A 6,271-nucleotide genomic window follows, 5' to 3' on the forward strand; every position below is an offset into this window, starting at 1 on the left:
TTAAGTAAGAAGTTTATTTAGAAAAAGGAGTGGCGGGAAAGATAAAGAGACATAGAGACACCAGGCAGCAGGAACAGAACAGGGGAGGAAGAGACAGAAGAAGGAGGCGGGGTGCTTGCTTAAAGGGGAAAACTCGACCACTTGCAACTGTTCCTTTGCAGCCCTGTAACCAATAACGAGTAATGTAGTGATGGCATGGCCGTTCAGGGCATCATTATGGGACAGGGTCAGTTTCCAATAGGTGCCAGCCAGAGACCTAAAATGTTTACCCCAACAAGGGGACAATGACAATCACTTCTCCAGGGAGTGTTCTGCCCCTGTGGACTGTTCCTCTGCTCTTTCCCCTGGAGCAATCCATGATGTGTATGCTGTAACTTTTCCTGATGCTGCTGACTGATGTTCATCTAGCCCAGTGATGGAGAATTTGGAAACCCACATGACACCAGAGCTACCCTGGCCAATCGGATGAAGAAACACTGTGATTGCCAGGGTGGGACGTATTCAGCATCTCCCTTTAGTGTAAAGGCCATGCATCAGGTGGATTGTGGTACTAAAATAGCCGTCAAGCTAATTGACACTTCTGGTTCCCTTGATTCTTCATTTATCAAATGGGTCTTGTAGAAAAACCTAAAATTATACCCATAGTAGCAGGTAAGCCAGTGCCCTGTACTTGTAGTGCCTTTTACCAAACAATATGTTTAATTTGTTATTCTATCACACAAATGTGTACCCATAATAACACCCAAAAGACATACTGGAACAGCATTAGGAATCGAGTGGCCTCTGGGGGTTAGAGCGATGGCATACTAGGGGATCCAGGACTGTGCCCTGCCCCTTGTCATAGTGGGGTGGGCCATATTGTCTGTTGGGAGCTTGCTCTTCTCATCAGGCATTCTGATGGCAGGGGAATTGAAAATAAACTTAGTGAACAACAAGTCCATGAGCATATAAAACAGCTCAGTACCCAGAACTTAATTATCATCCTATTGCCCTCCCTGAAACTCGGGGTACTTTGGTCCTCAACCTCTGTACTGAATCCCTTTTGGAAATTAACCTTTGCCTTACTGAATCAAATGGCTCCCTCTCTTGCACAGAATTGCTGGCTTCGCCTTCAATTAGGAACTCCCCAGACACTCGCAGTTGTTATCAATGACACAGCTTTAGTTGTTCAGGCTACCCTAAAGAATTGCTTATCCACATTCGTCATCACTGTCCAGCTCCTCCTAATGTCCCCTTCTGGAGCTTGCATTTGGGCCTCATCTTCCCCTAATAACTCCAGCATAAGTGTGGGGTATATTTATCCCTCTTTCTGTGACTCAAATAGAATTGAGCCCTCTACTCAATGCTGACCACCTTCTAGGATGGTCAATGTTTGCATAGGTGGGACAGCCTATGACTTTCTGCCCAGCAATTGGACAGGCCTCTGAGCCTCAGTTGCCTTGATCTCAGATTTGGACCTCATTCCTGGAGATGAGGCTCTCCCCATACCCTCTTTCAATTATGTTGGAGGGAGAGCTAAAAGAGCTATACAAATGATACCCATACTTGCTGGGTTAGGAATATCTGGGTATATAGATATGGCTGCCTATCTACATAAGAAGATCTCTCTTCAGTTGATCAATGGCATTAAATCCTTGTCCAGTACCATACTTAATTTCCAACAACAGCTAGAATCTCTGGCTGATGTGCTCCTTCAAAACATGAGGGGACTAGATCTACTAACAGCTGAAAAGGGAGACAGAAGCTTATTTTTACAGGAAAAATGCTTCTTCTAAGGCAATAGATCAGGAATCATTTAGGAAAAGGTCAAAGGGCTTCAGAAGGACTTGGAGAGGAGACTGTAGAACCTTCATGACAACCCACTGTGGACTGTCTTACATGGCTACTTGACTTACCTTCTTCCCCTGCTTGGGCCTCTCCTGCTCCTTCCCCTTATCTTCACTATTTTTCCCTGTATGATTATTAGGGTTACACAATTTATTCACCAGCAGCTATAGATAATAAAACTCTATCAGGTCGAAGTACATTGCCATAACCTTATTACTCAGGAGCTGAGTTCCTCATGTGATTGGATGTCCACATACAAGCATTCCACCTCTGTCCTCCATCTGAGCAGTGATGAGTAAGATCTCAGACATCCTGGGAAAACCTAAGACAGGTCATTATGTGGGTCCTTGATGGACCAGATACATGGTAACTAACTAGTGAGAGGTCAGATTCTCCAACCAGGGACAACCTAAGACAGGGGTCATGCCTTCTTCCATGTTTACAAAAACAAAGGGAGAGATGTTGAGCATAAAATGGCTGGGATGCAAGGTCTAAGCTCCTACTTTCTCCCTCTATACTGTATAAGTGCCTGTCTGAGGCAATAAAACTAGCTCCTGCTTTGACAAAGCTCCTGGATCAGCATGGTTCTCTCTGGTGACTGGGGTGGGGAAGTCTGGGTCACTGACACTCTCCATCCTGCTCAGCCCCAGGACAACCCGATATATATATATATATATATATATATATATATATATATATATATGCATATATATATATATATATATATATTCAATTTTCAATTAGACATTCTTAGAGAAGGAAAGCTTAGTTGAGAAATGCCTCCTTTGTATTGGCCTATGAGTATACCTATAAGATATTTTCATGATTGTTCATTGATGTCAGAGTGGTAAGTCAAAGTTTGGTATTCTTACCTACTTAGATAGGCCTCTGCTGGATACTAAATATAGCTGATCAACACAGGGATAGCAAACCAGTAAGCAGTATTCATCCATGATCTCAGCTTCAGTCTATGCTTTCACATAACTGCTTTGAACCCTTGTCCCGACTTTTGCCCAAGATGATACAAACTTTTCCTACTAAAGTTGTTTTGGTTTTTGTTTTATAACAAAAACAGGAAGCAAGTGGAGACAAATACAATGATCTATATGTCAATATATGCAATGAAAATCTGGAAATAAACTATTAATTGGCAGTGGAATGTTTCCCTATAATTTATTTCCATGCATTCTACCACACAGGATGTAAATATTGAAAGTTAAAATAATTTCAACATTCCATTTTCAAGTTTGTACCTTATACATATGATGAAGGAAAATGAAACTATGCAGTAAACCCTTAAGAATCTTCTTAACTTTTTTGAATTAAAGAAAGTATTACAATAAAGCATATACAGTTACTTTATGTTCCCTTCTTGTGTATACACATTAAAATGTTTTCATCATAATCCTTAAGAAAAACTTTAAATAAATCATATTTCTGAAAAATTCAGAAGAAAGCATATTTTAACCTGGCTTTAACCTGTAGTTACTTGTGGCTTCAGTATTTTATGTGTTTTACAGATCATTAGATCTGTAAAGTCTGATGTGACAGGCTAATTTCTCAGCACAGTCATGAGCAAAAATTCAGACATCCATAATATTCTCAAAGTTGACACAAATTTTGAAGTACAAGGCTATTGATAATAAGTAAACAATTATGGAGCAAATAGACAGCTTGTGATGCTATTCCATGGGTTTTCCATGGTAGTGTATGTAAATTATTTAAGCAGTTGTTTGTATTTTACTGTGGCTAAAATGATCATTGGCCTCATCTATGTCACCACACAAACCTTATTTAGGTGAGGTTAGCCTACACTGTGATTTATAAACAAGAATGAAAACTGTGGACCTGGGGGCAGCACAAATCATCCAGCACTGCAGCTGCCACCGTCAGAGCACTTGTCCCAGAAATATTGGGAGACATAAGTGCTGGGCCATATCCCTGCAATAACCCTTTCTGAAAGTCCTTGACTTGGGCACATAGCCCTATGCTCCCCAACAAATCCCCTACAGACCTGGGAGATTCTCAAACCATCCAGCACTGCATCTGATGCTGTTGGAGCCTCAAGCCATACCTGCCGCCACTGGAAGAAGTGATGAAAAGCCGGCAGTATAACAACAAAAATTGTAATATGAACAAATAAAGGCATATTAATCAGAAGTTCACCTGACTTCCCAGAGGAAACAATGAAAGCCAGAAGGTCCTGGACAGATGTTCTATACACAAAAAGAAACACATCTTTACATTCAGTACTTGAAGGAAAACACCAAACCAAGGAAGTTAGCTATACACATACACACACACACACACACACACACACACACACACACACACACACAAAGGGCAATAGATAATACATTACAAAGGACAAACAAAAAAGGGAAATACACAAACAATTACCAACAAATGCAAAACTAAAATGAATCAGCAATCAATGGTCATTAAAATTCCTTAATATCAATGGTCTTAACTCACTAATAAAAAGAGACAGACTATCAGAATATACACATTGACAAAATCCATCCTTCAAAGGCAGATGTTGCCTCAGATTAAAGTGTTGGGAAATATTTTCCAATCAAATGGACCTAAGAAACAAGTTGATGTAGCTATCCTAATATCTAACACTATAGACTTCAAACTAAAATTAATGAAAAGAAATGAAGAAGACCATTCCATATTTATCTCAGGAAAAATACATTAAGATGAGGTGCCAATTCTGAACATCTATACCACAAATGGAAGGCACACTCAATTCGAAAAAAAAAATAGTAAAACTTAGTCACACTTAAAACCCCACAGTCATTATAGTGGGAGACTTCAACACCCCATTCTCACCACTGGACAGGACTACCAGACAGAAACTTAACAAAGAAACAAAGGAAATAACAGAAGTTATGACTCCATTGAATTTAACAGCCATCTATAGAACATTCCATACAAACACAAAAGAATAAACATTCTTCTCAGAACCACACAGAACCTTCTAAAAAATCAACAGGATACTCAGCAACAAAGAAAACTTCAACAATAATAAAAAGGAAGTGGAATGATCCCCTGTAACTTATCATGCTTTTATGTTACAATTAAATATCACAAACTGTGGAAATCTTACAAACTCATGGAAACTGAATAATGTTCAATTGCACCACTCCTGATTCAAGGAAAAAATAATAAAACATATTAAAGATTTTCTATAATTCAATGAAAATCAATGGTACAACTTACCCAAACATATAGGACACTTTGAAAGTAGAGGTATCAGAAATGTTAATAGCACTAAGTGCCTACATAAATAAACCTGACACTAGTTTCACTAGAGACTTAATGAAACAACTGAAAGCTCTAGAGTAAAAAGAATCAAACTCACACCCAGGAAGTACAGACACCAGCAAATAATCAAATTGAAGGCTGAAATAATAAAGTAGAAACAAAGAAAACAATACCAAGAATTGATGAAACACAGAGTTTGTTCTTTGATAAATACGCAAGAGAGACAAACCCATATCCATGCTAACCAAAAGTCAGAGAAAGAACATGTAACTTAACATAATCAGAAATGAAAAGGGGTACATAACAAGGAACACAAAGGAAATACAGAGAAATATCTGGTCATATTTTAAAAACCAGAACTCCACAAAATTGGAAAATTTAAAGGAAATGTACAAGGTTCTGGACAGATGTCACCCAAATTAGATCAAGATTAGATAAGCAATTTATATAGATCTACACTGCTAATGAAATAGAAGCAGACATCAAAACTCTCTGAACCCAAAAAACCCAGAGCTTCAGTCCAGAATTCTACCAGAAACTCTAAGAAGAGGTAATGCCAATACTCCTCAAATTGTTGCATACAATAGAAGCAGATGGTTCATTTGCCAAACTCTATTTATGAGGCTACATATACTTTAGTATAGATACCACACAAAGACACAGTTAAGAAAGAGAACTACAGGTCAATCTCCCTCATGAACATTGATGCAAAAATACTGAATAAAATACTGGCAAATAAAATCCAAGAACCTAATAGTTAAATGACCTACCATGATCAAGTAGGCTTCATCCCAGAGATGCAGGGATGTTTCAACCTATGAAAATCTGTCAATTTATTCCAACATAAAAACAAACTGAAAAAGAAAAACCATATAATCTTCTCACTAGATGCTGATAAAATCTTCACAAAATCCAACACCCCTTTATGTTAAAGGTCTTGGAGAGATCAATGATAACAGAATCATAGCTAAACATAATAAAGACAATATACAGCAAGCTAACAGCCAACATTAAACTAAATGGAGGGAAAATCAATTTGATCCTTCTAAAATCAGAAGCAAGCCAAGGCTGTTTGCTTTCCCCATATCTCTTCAATATGGTACTTGAAGTTGTAGGTAGAGCAATAAAACAACAAAACTAACACACACCATCCACTGAAGTACCTAATCCTTCA

The sequence above is a fragment of the Phodopus roborovskii genome, unplaced genomic scaffold, assembly GCF_943737965.1.
Source record: "Phodopus roborovskii unplaced genomic scaffold, PHOROB, whole genome shotgun sequence".
Lineage (NCBI taxonomy): Eukaryota > Metazoa > Chordata > Mammalia > Rodentia > Cricetidae > Phodopus > Phodopus roborovskii.